The following is a 15,153-nucleotide window of genomic DNA, read 5'->3' as shown; positions in this document are numbered from 1 at the left end:
TGGGCCAAAAAGGTTACCAGTGACTCCAGGCGATGTAAAACATGTCTGGCAGGGGCTGTAAGGCTGCATTCAGTGCATAAAAGTAAATTTGCAGGAGTGTTTTTATTCCCGTGGCCTGTTTGCAGGGAAGATTTCCTTAGCTGATTAATGCATTAGAACAGCAGTTAATAAGTAAGCCATCAGGTGGTTATGGTGATGTAATTGGAGGGGGATGTGTGTGTGTGTGTGTGTGAGCTGAGAGAGTTAGTTTAGTTGGCCCCAGGGAGAAGGAAAGACTTGAAGCACCTTCTTCCCTCTGAGGCTTGGAGATGGAGCCCAAGGTAGAAGTCCTTGGACAGCTGTCCAGAAGATTGTCCTTTGCCGAAGATGCCGGGTTGAAGAACACGCCCTCCAAAGGTCTTTATCTTCCTTTTTTGATTGGCATTTTTGAGGAAAAAAAGGAGTTTTGAAGTCTTTGAAGTGAGATAATGTTAGACAGTGCAGGAGATACGCTGCTGGCCATGCCTAGCTGCATCCCTGTGTGGCGTTTCTAACTCAGCTGTCTCCCAAAGCAGGTCCTCCTCATCCCTGTCAGACTTGAACTGCTCTTGGGTGTCTAAACAAGAGTCGGGAGCACCAATCCTAATCTTAGCCGTGGGTACTCGTGGGTGATAATGAGCATGCTGGGGCTGAGTGATTGCGTGCTACGGAAAGGCTCGCAGACAGCACTTCGTAACCGATATGAATGTAAATAAGACTTGGAGGACAAGCTAGCATTGGTCGCTGCCAAGGAACCATTGCCACTTGGGACCTTCGTAGCAATACAGGAATGTGCATTCTTGAGATAGAGCCTCTTGGTCTTGGTATTTCTTCCAATTAGACGTTGAGAGGGAGGTGCTTTAGAAGGAGCGTGTTTTTATTTTCTTCAGTTTTCTGGGAGGGCCACTGTTGTTGACTTGGTAGGTGGGTTTCCTCCATGTTTGTTTATTGTTTACTTGTTTTGTGGGTGCTTAAACAATGGTCTGTGGGAGAGATAGGATAGCATTTCTAGGACAATGAGGGAAGTGTCCCAGAATGTGTGGTAGACCAACATGTCTGTGTATTTCCCTACAATCAAGCCAGTTTGTTTTTTATGAGATGTTTATTATTAGATGATCTGTAAGTGTGAAGTCTTCCATCTGTTCTTACTTTTCCTTATTGCCTGTATTCTCATTACAGTTTGTAAAAGTGAAATTTGTTTATGCATGGGGCTGATCTGTCACACCCACCTTCAGTCACCCCATGACACAGTCTGCTTCTTATTCCAACAAATTAGAGAACCAATTCCTAACTTCAGGTCCAATAATCTGTTTAAATTGCAACTGACAAACCTTTTCAAGATCGAAACGGGTAAAAATCACTTCCCAACTGTGTTATTCCCTAACTGACTGAGAAATTCTTGAAGTGAGAAGGTCTTTAGAGTTAAAAGTTTGTTTATCTTGTTCTTGTTCTTTACTGGCCTGCTTGAGCTGTAGTATAAACCAGCTGCCCCACTAAAATTTCCAGACCTCCGCAGGGCATAGGGGTCATACATTCGATCCCAAAACCCAGACATTTCAGCCAAAACTCATGTTTTTCAAGGGCAACTTCCTAATATCCTAACCCTTCGTTGCCAAATTCATACACCATATGGAGAAACGTATACTGGAAAAGTGTAAAAACAATTTTTGTCTGTGTGGAAGTCATGCTGAGGTTATTTTGCTTTGTAGATGGTTTGATTAATGAGTTCAACAGTACTGTGTTGATGGTCTGATGATTGGACACATTTTTGTCCAGTTCTGGAGAGTGTCCTTGCCTGCAGACTGGACCATATCTTCAGGGAATTATCAAACATAAATCTGCCAGACAAGGAAAAGTGCCTCTGATTGCTTATCTTCTGGGTTTAGTTTGTGATGGCCAGAAGTCACTTTTGGGTTTCCCTTTCTGAGGGTGTGATAGGGGTTTGTAGAGAAGTTCATAAAGAATGTGTCTAATCAAATGAAGGTAACTCTAGCGATGGAAATGTCTATTTTGTTTTTGTCAACAAAAAAGTGAAACTTATAACACAAGTCTTGTCCCATTGGTAGACTAGTATAGTAGTAAGAAGACCAACGGTTACTTTATCATACCATCTAGGCCCTCTTTCAGTATCCCATCTGTTAGCATTTAAACCTCAGAACGCAATGTTTTGACAAAGACAGAGTCATGGGGTCTGGCAGGCAAATGGTCCACACACTTCCCAAATGCCTCTCCAGATAAAGGTTTGTAAAACTGGTGTCACAATTGGGACCTTCCTTCCCTGTTATCTCAGTAGCTGATATAGAGCATAAATCATGTGGTAACCTGGTTACAGATACAATCTTTGGTACCTACCAACATCTTCCAGATGAAAGATTGGTCCAGATTCTTTTTATTACTAATATAGATAACAGTGTATTCTGTTTCACAGGTGCATGGCATATTTTAGATTTTCAGTAAGATTGTTTGTAAATTGCTCGTTAGATTGTCAGCTTACATGGTTCCAGCTTTTCTAGAACTTAGAAGGCATATACTTTTAAGTAGAAAGTATACAAGGATTTTATGAACTACAAGAAAACCCCAATGATTTTATGAACTACAAACAATTGATTTCATTTGGAAAAACTTGATCTGAAAAGGAAAAGATAAGATGAAGTCCTAGCCCTTTCCCAAACACTGCAAGTCCCTGAAACAGAAACAGAAACTGTATTGTCTGTAAGAAAAAAATTATAGCTGAAATGTTTTCAGTTTTCAACTGTCCGCATATCTGGTGCACCTTTAACGTTTGTCAGCAGATAGTAGCTGTTATATCTCTGGTATACACAGTACTTGAATGCTTATTTTTAAAGGCACAGTAAGTTTATATCAACAATGTACAGTTTGTCTCAGCTCGGCTGCCCTTTTACAATCCAAGATGTCACAGAGGGGTCGAAGGTCATAGCTTTTTGGTGAGGTGGGTAGATTTGGCCCAAGAGAAATTGGGCCACAGGAAACAAACTGAGAAGGAAGAGATTAAACTTTCTGACCCTTGTCAATGTTGATCCATACAACACATTTTTTTGTCCTGAAAAGTTTTTCTGATGGATGTCAAAACACCCTGCTGTGAGGCAATGATATGAACATGTTGGCGTTTGGCAAACCATCAAATACCTTTCTTTAGCCTTCAAGGTTGTTTTGTGGTTTTGCCAGAATCTTCAGGTGTTTTGAGGTAGTCTGTGCCCTGTAGTCCTACCTTCACCTTCACCTGTTACTGGCTTAGTTACCTTCGCGGAGAAGGTTATGCAGAGGGTAGCGTTTGTGTGTTTGTCTGTAGTGGACCAGCATAACTCGAGAATGCCTTGATGGACTGTCTTGGTATTTGGTATGTTGGTAGGTTTTGATGAGACCTGAAAACGATTAGATTTTGGGCCCCCTAGCGGCTTCTTACGGTACTGCAGCGGAACTCCCTGTTTTGATATCTGGACATGCCATGGAACTGATTTTTGAGTGGTAGATAGATCTTTGGACAGAGAGTAAGTGGTATGGGTTTGGGCCCCCTAGCAGCTTTTTTTGAACTGCAGGAGCAGGTTTTGCGTCTGACTTTGAAAGGGAATAACTCAAGAAGGGCTTGTTTGAAGTGAAATTGTTCCTTTACGGGTGTTACCTATGACTGCAGTGTACATGTTGGTGATGTAAAACAGATCCGTGGACTGGAACCAAAGTCTGCCCCTGCCAAACTGGGCTTGTCAAACTTGGGAAATTAATGTCCAAGGCTTCCTGTGGACCTGACCAAATTTACAAGGGCTATGAGGCACTAGGTATTGGGTTCAAATCTAGGGCCCATTTATTCTTACTTCAAGACCAATTTTGGACGTAAAACATGGCAATATACACTGACAGGGAGGTAATGTTATCTTCAGCTAATTTCTCATGAATTTGGGATTGTGACTTTCTGGCTGTGTGGTTTGAACTTGAAGTAGGAACATTTGGGGACAAATTGGCAAGCTGTTTTCCCAGTGAAATAAGGTCTTGCATGGAGAGAATATGTACATTCTGTCTACTGTCTTTGTAGAAGCTGCTGCAATGGGTTTAACAAATAGTTCAAATGGTTTATTTGTTACTTATGACAATCAATACAATCCTGACAACATTTTGATTTTGAAGTATCACATATTCTTACCATCCTTACCTTCCACATAAACAATGGAGAAAGATCATATAATTATTTTTTATCATTGTCCATTTTATCATCATATCATCATCATCTTTCTTCACAGATTTAATTTTGGAGAAAAAGTTAATGGTAGCTTGATTTTAGCTTCTTTAATGGTCACTAATCAACTGCTAAGATTTCATCGTCGCAAATATTTGATAACTAACCTTTGAGACAGTGATGTTCCCACTGTTGAAATTGAATGCTGTGAACTACTCCCTTTCTCCCCAACAGTTAAAATTACCAATCGCAATATTCAATAGATTTACAGTATTGGCTGAAATGGCCATGTGAATATCATGTCATGATTTTAAATTTCCTAAAACTTGTTGTGAGGTTTGAAGCCTGTAATAGACATTACCAGATGGGGGGCATATCACTGCCTGTCCTTTTTGATATGATACATGCTGGGGAGTTCAAAGGTCACCACACCCAAACTGAAACCATTTAAAACTTGAACCCTTCTTTGGCTTCTTTGACCTTTCCCTGCCTAATCCTATAAGCAAAATTCAGTGCAGATTTGGTGCTAAAAGGTTACCTCAGAAGGAAGAACAGTTAAAAGAAAGTCCCCCGCTTGTGTTAGGGACCATGCACCTGAACTTGTTTGAAGTCCCTATGGTTACCCAGTGATGAACGATGTTTATAGCACCCTCCCTGTCTACTTGGCCTTGAGCTTTGACCAATCCCCTGGCTCCTGAGTTCTGGGCATTCCATTCCTCAGGACTCCCAGGTCATTTCGCTAACACGCAACATCTGTCTGCAAAGTGTTGTTTCATTTGATTGGCTGCTTTAAACTTTTCTTCAACTTGTGAATCAAGATTAGTTGAAAAGCCATAGGTACATATAGACTTTTTTATAAAGTTATGCAATATACAGGGAAAAGGTATGATTTATGGTAGTATTGTTCAGAGTGTTGGAGATTAGTACTACTTCACTATCAGGCCTGGTTAACTTTTGACCAGTCTGCCTCTCTAAGTCTAACCTCCTTGCTGCTCAGAATGCATCCTTGCTCTGAATTTCTTCTTGCTTACGGTAGAAGATAGTATGGAAAGGGTTAAAAGACCAAGTTAATTAGACTAATGCCAGAGCTCTAGACTTGTACTGGTCATCTGAGCTGCTTCAAGATTAGGGAGGAATTCTTCCCCATTGTAAGCTGTCCAATCCCCCACCTCGAGCCTTGGTAGGGGACATTTTAACATGGCCCATCTGCCGCTAATGTAATTCCGTCAATGCATCCTCCCCAGCGGCGCCTATGGTCACTGCAACTTTGATATACGGTATGGGGCCAACATTTGAGAAACAATCAAAGATCGCACCCTGCTGGACACCTGGTGTCAGTGTCCCCTCCTAGATCCTAATGACCCACAGAAAACATCAAGTATCCTTTGATTTATTATGATACTCAATCTGTGTGCCCAAGTCTCCAAACAGATAATCCTGATAGTGTAACTTCAGCTTATATGGTAGAAGTGACCATGAAAGATGTTACGATAAGGGTCAGTATCAGAGTGGTAGAATGTCCAGTCGACCTCTCGCTGACCCCCGAGGGAGGTAGAGGTATGAAGCTTCCCTGCAGCTAAAATACTTGAAGCTATATTTATCACTACTGCTTGACCAGCGACTACTGGAAAAGGGAAAAAACACAGAAGAAGACATAAGAGACGTAGGCAAGGTAATATTGGTTGTTACAGAGTGTTTCAGGTAGGATAGCAGGTAAAATCTTATTCTAGATATATATCATTATCAAACTCAAACAGATAAGATTCTGGCACTTAACCTTTGGTTACAAACAGTTTAAGAGTAGAATGTCCTTTTATCAAATTTATGATTTATCTTTGACAGAGACACTGGACCACAGCAATATGCATGATAAATCACATTTATATGAAGATTTACCAGGACGAATTGAAGTCTGTTTAATGTAGAGTTGCGAGAGGTGAATGACCGTGTTTGTGCCAAACTTATCTCCTCTTGTGTTGGTTAAGTAGATAGTAACAGCAGTTATCTTGTGTACATGTTTGGCTTGACTTTGCTCTCAGGGGTTGTGTGTTTGCCATTTGCTGGCCAGTATATCTCGCTGCAGAAGTCACATGACCGCACCTGTCCCTGGGTGGAAGTGCCACGCCCCTTCCCCCTGCTTGTTCAGTGGGGCACATCCTAGCATCCCTCCGCACACACCTGGGCCCCCATGTGCAACAAGTGCCCCAGATATAGCCTGATGTTTAGACAACATATTTATTTATATTGTGCACCGCTGCCTTCCGATCCTGGACCCGAGCTCATGCATAACCCTCATGGCATCTTTACATAGCTGCGTGCCTGCCGTATTTATCATTGCGCCCGGTGCCTTTTATCCCCGGGATGCAGCGATCAAATAGTCGGGCTGGCCAGGGCTGAGCGGGATAACAATACCCAGGGAAGACCCACAGCCTAATTAGGCTCTGTTTACTTAGCTTTGTGTCAGATGTTTGGCAGGACAAAGTTCCAGATTGTTCAGGGAGAGGAGGGTGTGCCCTGTAGCACCTATACCTATGTCTTTGTTGAAAACACTAGTTGCTTTTGGGAATTGTTTTAGTACTGTATAAGCGTATTGGAGTACATCCTTCGATGACCCATTGTATCAGGTAAGCATCATAACATTCTAGTCTCACATATCCTAGTACAGGTTACAGACAGTGTTATACGTTGTGAATAGATGCGTTTTATAAAATACATTTAAGTTCCCGGGGATTTAATTTCGAGGTGCTTAGTGTTCGCATTAGTTTTATGTTCGTGTGTGAAACGAAAGTACCTCTACAGTCACATGATAATGGAAACACCAACGGCTTTACGGACAGCCAGTCAGAAACCTTAAGATAGCTAAGTGATATAGATGTCCAGATCACAAATTTCTTCCGGTCCCATCGGACCTTGGATATCCTCATCATGTACTGTATTTTTAGATAAATCAGAAGAATAATGATTATAATTATACTAGAGAACTGCATGTAGAGTGCAGATCATGTCCAGATAAACATCGCACACTCATGGAACAAGAAATAAAGTAAAATACAAGCACTGTGGCAAGCGCGAGAACTGTCAACAAAAGTCACCATTTTTCGTATGACTCTGCTTGGTTGCATACCGTGGTAAATAATGACTCCTTAATTTGAGTGCATTCTTGAAAAATATGTATTTGATGTTTGTAGATCGGATCTATAATCAGTTAATTGTGCCTTGTTAGTATTTGTGCGTATTCACTATAACAGGTGCGATATAATAACTATACCATGTACAATATGTATTGCTTAGACAAGGAGTTAGACAGGCAAAACTTTTCGCGGTAGTTTTAAGTTAATGTTGTTGCAGAACATTTCTGCATTTAAAGTATCATGAATTTCTTTGAGGCTTCTTTGTTACTTGATAGCTAAATATGTGATCAGTGTATGTTATGCATTGCAGCTGTAGATCAGCATAACATTTATGTACATGTTTTGAACCCAGTTAGTGGGCGCTCATAAATTATCCTTCCTAATACGTCAAGCTTTGTTGCTTGGGAGATTCTCTAGGAGCAAAGCCCTGACACTTGCGTCAATGTTACAGGTCAATGTTTGATCAGTATATGAGGCTCAGTTTTACTGTATCTTGTATCAGGAGTATCAGTTATCACAAAGCCCCCATGAGGCACATCGAAAATAGCTGGGAAACATTGCAGCTGTGGTAGGCTAGAGGGAGATATTCCTAGCAACCGCTGAGAACTAACTACCAAACACTTTTCTAACCACTTTAAAAGCTATAGAGTCTCTGTAGAACTAGTTAGTATGTATGAATTGGTCATGTAATTTGAAAGTAAAACTACAAAATTGCACTACCTTTTTTGGTAAAGTTTGGAGGTATTCATTGTAGCGTGGTTCAGGTCATCAGCAGCTTCAAGCCTTTTTTAAAGTGGGTGTGTTCTTTGATTCAAACGTTTAAGCATTGTTATGAAGAACCATATGGAAGAGAACGTTGTTGTGTTTTCTTGATCCAAGATGGCTGCCATGTCATTCACCTTCGGTGACCTGAAGATTGACAAAGAATCAATAAAAGTCCCACTCCAAAATGTCGGCAGAAGCCTCGCCCAATGTGGGAGGTGGCCAGGAACTGGGTTATGTCCATACCACGATGTCTGTGTGCACAACAACAGTGTGAGGACAAAACTCTCCTTTTGTGGCTGGAATTTGGCGAGTGTCATGGGCCCGTGGTCCGACTGAAATGGAAACCACATGGCTCAGTCGCCAGGTGAAGCCAGGGGTCAAATGTCAACCCTTCCCCAGGTTTTCACAGTTTGCAGACCGACTTAGAGAGACTTTGAAAATAGTTGCTTGGGGTTACCCGGTTGTCCTTTCGCCAGTTTTGGCTGTTTGTGGCAGTAGTTTTGGAGAGAAATAAATCTCCAGGCTTCTTGATGGAAGACAAGTGGTTTGTTGAGACTCTGATTGTCGTCGTTGTGTGTGTTTCTGAGTAGAGTATTGGTGGCCTGCTAAAGAAACAACAGTTTCTGAAGTGGTTCTCTCTGGCTGAGGTAATTAAAGCCTGACAGATGTTAATCATCTGCTGATTGGCTGAGGAAAATTGGGCAGTCTGGAAAAGATAATATCAGCTGGCGGACTTTCAGACATGCTCTGTGGGCCTGAATGTGATCAAAAGCAGTCCTGAGCAATTTCAAGGCAATACCCTGTACCTCATCAAAGGGCTATGTTTGTAATGCTGAAAGAAAAGGTAATGTCAGACAACGTAAGTTAATAAAGGCACAACAAGAACAATAATATCATAGATTGGTAGCCAACAGTTTTATTTTTTTATTTTTTCTACTATATTTAGGTAAAACAAGAAAGTTCTGTTCAATGTACATTGTAAGTTAGAACCTCCTTGGGTTAAACTGCCTATCATTCAGAATGACTTGATATCTGCCGTTGTGCTTTTTGAGGAAGAGTATTCTACTTCCGTAATGGCTGAGACTACAGGTAGATACGTTGGTATTTTAACAACGAACGAGAGCATCGATCATTGGATGTTTCAGGCCAGGTAAGGTCACCTGAATGTGCTCAGCTAGTACTTCACACCATGTGTGTGCCAATACACATCACCAATAAAGGCCCTAACAACTGCATAGGTGGCAAGGCCATTGTTTGGTCAGGTGAGGTTGTGTAGAAACAATAGCCAGAGTTTTCCTCATGCATACCGTTACCATGGCCACCGTTTCAAGGGTTTATGTTATGACGTTTTTGCTACAACAATGACATCATCAAGGGACCTAATTTTGGGTCCAGGTATTCGTGGGTATGGAATTACAATTAGGCCACGTGGAAAGTTATTCTGTTGTAGATTGTATAAATAAGTCCAGGACAGACGAATGAATGAATGAATGAATGAATGAAAAGGTGCATAGCTACATTTACTGATAATTGAATTATGATGAGTTTTTTAAAGTAAAGCAATGTATTTTTGTCATCCTAGAAAGTTCATTTTTGTGATAGGCTGTGGTTGCTATTGACAAAAGTTGACCACACCCATTAAACTTTTTGTACTGTAGTATCACATTCACATGTAATCCAAAATTATGTAACTTTTCAAAGCGCTTCGTAAATGTTAATGTTTATAACTCTAGTCTAGGTCGGGTGTCTGTGAGTTGTAATTTGTAATTTGAAAAACTGAAAATGGTGTTTTTTAGAGTATAACCAGAAGACCAAACAAGTGTTTACAAATGTTCAGATCGGATCCCTGGTTGCATTTTCACATGAAATCTTATCTGAATACAACAGGTATCTGTGGACTTGTGTTTTATGTGCTAGAGAAAGGAGGGTCAACATTGTACCCTGGACACGTTTGGCTGGTTCTTTGTCAAAGGCAATTTTACGCCTCATTGAACAACAACAGCTTTATGGAAATCATGGCCATGATAATTACCAGTAACTATGTGACAAGTGTCTAGAATGGTAATTCATGATCTATTGGGAGAGAAATTTCACAGGTTATAAATTAGACCTGGGACGACAGCAAGAACTTTATAAAGGGGATTTACGATGTAGTTTCTTGGAACATGTACTGAAGAGGAATGTGATGTACCACGGTAGCTACATTTTAGAATATCATATGCTTTAAAAGTCTTTTGAAGTTGAAGTTTTTCTTTGTTACTTCTGTTCAGCTTCTGTTCTTTTACTTAGTTTGTGGAGCATTTGTTTGTGTTAGCCAGAAAATGTTGTTAGAATTTAGTTAAATGTTGAGGATCACTCGATTATTGTGCGAATGTTGGTGGGCACATCTTGATCTCTGGAAGAATTGAGAAATGATTGGGGCTATCCTGGATATAGGTTGTCAAAGAGTATCTCATTTTCGTGGTACAGTTGTACTAACTTGTAGTTTATTGTATGTTCAAAATAGTTTGATCCAGCACCCCCAAAGCAAAGGAATTTGAGAAAGTTGAACTTTCACCTATGCCCTTGTTGATTTTTGGAATTGAAGAGTCCCGGGGTCAGGCGTGAGTAAGGATGTCTTCTTCCTGTTTGTTGGTGTGTGCAAATGTTTGGAGTCAACTTGAACCATTGACTTCTCTCAGTCAACATTTGACAACATGGGAGGGGTACAGAAATTCTACACAGTTTCCTAGAAACTCACACACTGGGATGACAAAGCTAATTTGCAAAAGTTTGAGCATGTGAGGACACCTGCAGTGCTCACTGCGTGGCTCTTCAAAAACAACAGCTTTTACCAACAATGATAAAGTAGGTAGAAATGGATGTTCTGTTGTCAGGTACTTCACAACAATATTACTCTAAATTGTCCTTATGGCTTATGAAGATATTCCTTCTACATATATATTACTGTTCATTGTGTAGTTGTGAATAGTTCAATGCTAATTAGTGAGTAAGTCAACAGAAACCATGTACAGAGCTAGCTTGATAGTTCAGAGCTTTGTTTAAACACCATAAGTCAGCGCATCACATTTTGATTGTCTTGTTGTAACTAAACATAACAGTACGATACTCAAAACTTTGATGTGCCTACTTATTGTGTTAAATATCAAGAAACCTTGTATGATCATTAGTTTGTTTGGGCTGAAGTATTCTTTGAAGGGGGTAAGAAAAACATACTCCATTGGCCTCCAACAACACTGCTTGTAGTTCAGAGGAAACTTGACAGCAGCAGAAAAGCAATGCTTGGATCCGGATGGAAATGAGGTGTTTTGTACAAGGTGTAACATGATGGGGGACAGTGCTAGCCTTTGTGATGATTTTGAATGACAGTGACCCTAGGGCAGGGCAGCATTCAAATGTCAAATTTGCTAGCAAGCACCTGGTAGGGTTTAGGGGGGAGGGGGTATGTGGCTGATTGCGGAGAGGGGTAGAGCTCAAGTGACCATTGGTTAATCGAGTGAAAGTTGAAGGCATGAGCCTGTTGTGTTCCCAATCTGGCCAAGCACACTGGGTCACCCCTACTCTTCTCAAAAAGTGTGTTGGGTTCTTTACATGCAGGTTTTGAAATGAAGGCTTCCCTATTCACGACTAAAGGGTAATATACTACTTTTTGGTCAGCAGAATATAGGAGTCCAAAGTGGTTGTGTATTTAGTATGTGGAGTCTGAAATATCTTGTACCGGAACTTGTTTGTGTGCTATCATCACTCTATTTTGTATATTATTTTGTGGTTACACTATGGTCTGAAAACAACCACAGTGAGCATATCACGGAAATATGGAACAGTTTGAACTGAGACAAGATGTAATTAAAACCTCTAAAGGCTCAAAACATTTAAGAGCACAGCTGAGTTTTGCACACTTTATTCTATAACAGCTTGTCAAAGGTAAAGGTAAATCAGTTACTGCGTGTGGCACAGGGGTACTTACCTTGTTACTGGTTAGTAATTTGCATTGGCGAACAAAGAAGAGTAAATGATTTTGATTAGGATTTCTGATCTTGATCCATAGTAAAGTTGCTGAGCTCTAACCTGTGGTTTCAGATAGAATTTGGAATCCCGCTTTTCAGGGAGGATACGGGTGGCATCTTCCTATCTCTACCTGCTTGTCACGCACCTTTTCATGCCCCAAGGGCAGAGGGATAATCACCACAAATTGGACAACAATAGACTGTTTTGTCGAGGTAATCAGATCGCTTGACCCCCTTTCAGCTCCTGTCAGCTGTGACCAAACCCCAGAATGAATGTGGTGTAATAAATTAAGCTCCATTCAGATTTTACTAGATGATGTACTCTGCTAGTGTTCAATGAAGTCCTCACTGTTGATAGTAGTGGACCGTACCATTACACCGTGGGGGAGGTGGTTGTGAGAAGATATGTTTGTTTATATCACTCGTGTGGACGTTTCTTTACCTACAAACTTTTTATGATGGTAGAATATTTGTTGCAATTGTTATGGTTTAAGTTGGTGTTTTTTTTTAGCTACCTTAGTATTGTCTTTCTCTGTTGAAATGGTTTCTTCTAAAGTTGGCAAGGGGAACACACCCAGGGTTTATTCATGGTTCGGGGCCAATGTAAATTTTGTGAAGGGAAGTGCACAGTGAGGCGTGCATTGTTGGAATTCCTTGCCGATATAAACACTAGGCTTCTGTGACAGCAGTGGCACAGGCGTGGATGGCAACAAGCGGGCCAGATTTGTGAGAAAAACAGGTATTTTTGCGTGTGATGTCTCCTCTGGCAGACCAGTGTGTGTGTGTGTGGAGACCAGTTGGAATGTTGGGAGGTATAGGGGTTGTGTCCTGTGTGGAGGAATGTGTTGCACATGTGGATCAGTCCCTGCCCCTCAAAGTTTACATAATGGTGGCCCAAAGAATGTCAGGTCCTTTCATTGCTGTCCCGAATCGGGGCCAGTTGTACGTCTTCTTCGTTCCTTGTTGTTACTTTTCCTCCAGTTACTGTTTTTGTCTCCTGGAAACTTTGAAGCAGGGCTGGCTTCATTGATTGGAGTGAAACCTTATCACTGATGACATCTGATTTGCATAGCAGTGGTCCACCAGACTTGCTGTAGTTTCATTCATTGACCTACATAAGTCACTTGGAAGCGTTCCCAGTGTCAAAGTCTTTCCCTGTTATTTTGGACATTAATATGTAGGGGAGGTAAGAGCTAGACTGGTACAAAGTAGGCTCTGCTGTCTAATGTTGCTAGTTAGGGTGCTCTTGCAATATTTAAAGGCTGGCAGTCTGTTGGCTTTCAGTTTTTCCAGCAACCGCAACTGGCTAGAAGGTGTCTGTGGATGTGAGCCATATGGTGGCTCTTTTGTTTGGAACACCGCACATCGCAAGCTTTCCTTTCGCTTGGCTGCCAGCGTTCCTTTAAGGATCTTCTACTAGAGATTTACCAGTCTTGGCTCGAGGTTTGTTTGTTGGACTTGTTTCTTTTAAGGTTTCTTTTGTGGAGACATTTGAAAGATTCTGAAATTAGAAACAGTCCTTGTTATTATGACTAATAACATACGTGTATCTCTCCAAGTACAGTCTTCGTCAAAAGCTTCCCAAAAACATTTCTCAATAGAGACCCCGACTTTGTTGATTGTGTTGAATTTATGTCAGGGGAGCTAAAAAGGAATACAAGGACCAGGGTTGTTACCATTAGAAGCTAGGAAGTTTATCAACAGATCTGCTGCCCTGAATGTTGTTTTCTACTATCTGCAAACCTCCAGCCTCTTGTTATGAACTGTAGGTTAAAGGGCAGAAGAGGCATATGGTAAAACAGTTACCAGAAGAAATTTGTTTGTCGGTCAAGTGTCGTCTTGGCGCTGAGTACACATCAACTTCTGTAGAATGGGCAGAAGTTGAAGGTTAGTTTCTATACAACTTTTCACACTGCTGTTACTTTTTTCATGGTGAGTGGTTTCAGGTGAGCATGTCGGTGTGATCGTTCCAGACATAGCTGGGATGGAAGCCAGGGGTGGGTAGGGTTCCTTCTACAGTAAAGAAAAATCACTTATGCCAGAGGTGTGACAAGGGTACCATCGAGCTGATGCCAAGTCACAGACCACATTGATAGGTTGGCATTTTGGCACAAAATGAGATTACTCAAGGATTAACTTTGCCATTGAGGTTGAACACAAAGTTTCAAAGGTTGCAATATTGATATTTTTTACAAGCAAATTAACAGTCTGATAGCTGACAGCATTTCAGGCATCAGAAAATATGTGAAATTATTGTAGGTTGTACGCTATTGGCAATGGCATGGAAGCCGGACCCCCAATTCTCTAAAATACCCACACATAGATATTTTAGAGATTGGGGGTCTGGCATCCAGGCTAAATTGGCAATCCCCCTTTCCCAGTCCCTGAATGGTGTATCCTCAAAACCTTGAAATAGAAATCCTATGATTATGATATTAGCCGTGTTTGGTCTACATTAACTGCAGTGACAGATGGGAAAGGAAACAAGACATTGACTTTTAAACCCTCTTGTTTTCCAGACCCAATTTTGTTGCTAAGATGCAGGTAAGAGGAGTGAGAAATAATGTGGGACCAGTCCTAGACTTGACAGTGGTTTATGTTTCAAGGGTGAAAGTCAAGCCAGTCTGCGGCCACAGTGTCTCATTGTGTACTTCAGTGTCAAGCTAAATATTTGTCACATAGTCGAGACTTGGACAAACAACTTCCATCCATGTAGCCGGACAATGTGTGAGATCTATGTTAAAGTGGGCAAGGGATCATTTTTGCCCCCTTCTTTTTCGTGCTGATGATAAAGATATCATTAACTGAATACGTTATCAGAAGACTGTACTTTTCATCTGCTTTCTCACAAAATGTATGGATGTTATTTAATGTGGTAGATATGAATGTGATGTAATACTAAGAGGAGTCCAGCCTGGCATATGGTGAACAGGCCAGACACAAGGGCAAGTTTGCTTTGGATTATCCCCTGGGAGTGTTATGGCTTTGTATTTACAGTAAATTAAACAGCTGCATGGATTTGTATGGTTTGTTAACCCGGGAT

The 15,153-nt window shown here is 41.0% G+C and overlaps 1 protein-coding gene across 4 annotated transcripts in view; it reads left to right on the top strand.

Annotated features, from left to right (window-relative positions):
- The window catches only part of LOC136436161 (dystrophin-like), a 229,422-nt gene that overhangs the window by 7,645 nt on the left and 206,624 nt on the right, over positions 1-15,153 (top strand). The gene's annotated exons all lie outside the window — the stretch shown is intronic.

This window comes from Branchiostoma lanceolatum, chromosome 1 (genome assembly GCF_035083965.1).
Source record: "Branchiostoma lanceolatum isolate klBraLanc5 chromosome 1, klBraLanc5.hap2, whole genome shotgun sequence".
Lineage (NCBI taxonomy): Eukaryota > Metazoa > Chordata > Leptocardii > Amphioxiformes > Branchiostomatidae > Branchiostoma > Branchiostoma lanceolatum.
Note: the sequence above shows the minus strand (reverse complement) of the source record. Positions and strands in the feature narration are given on the sequence as shown.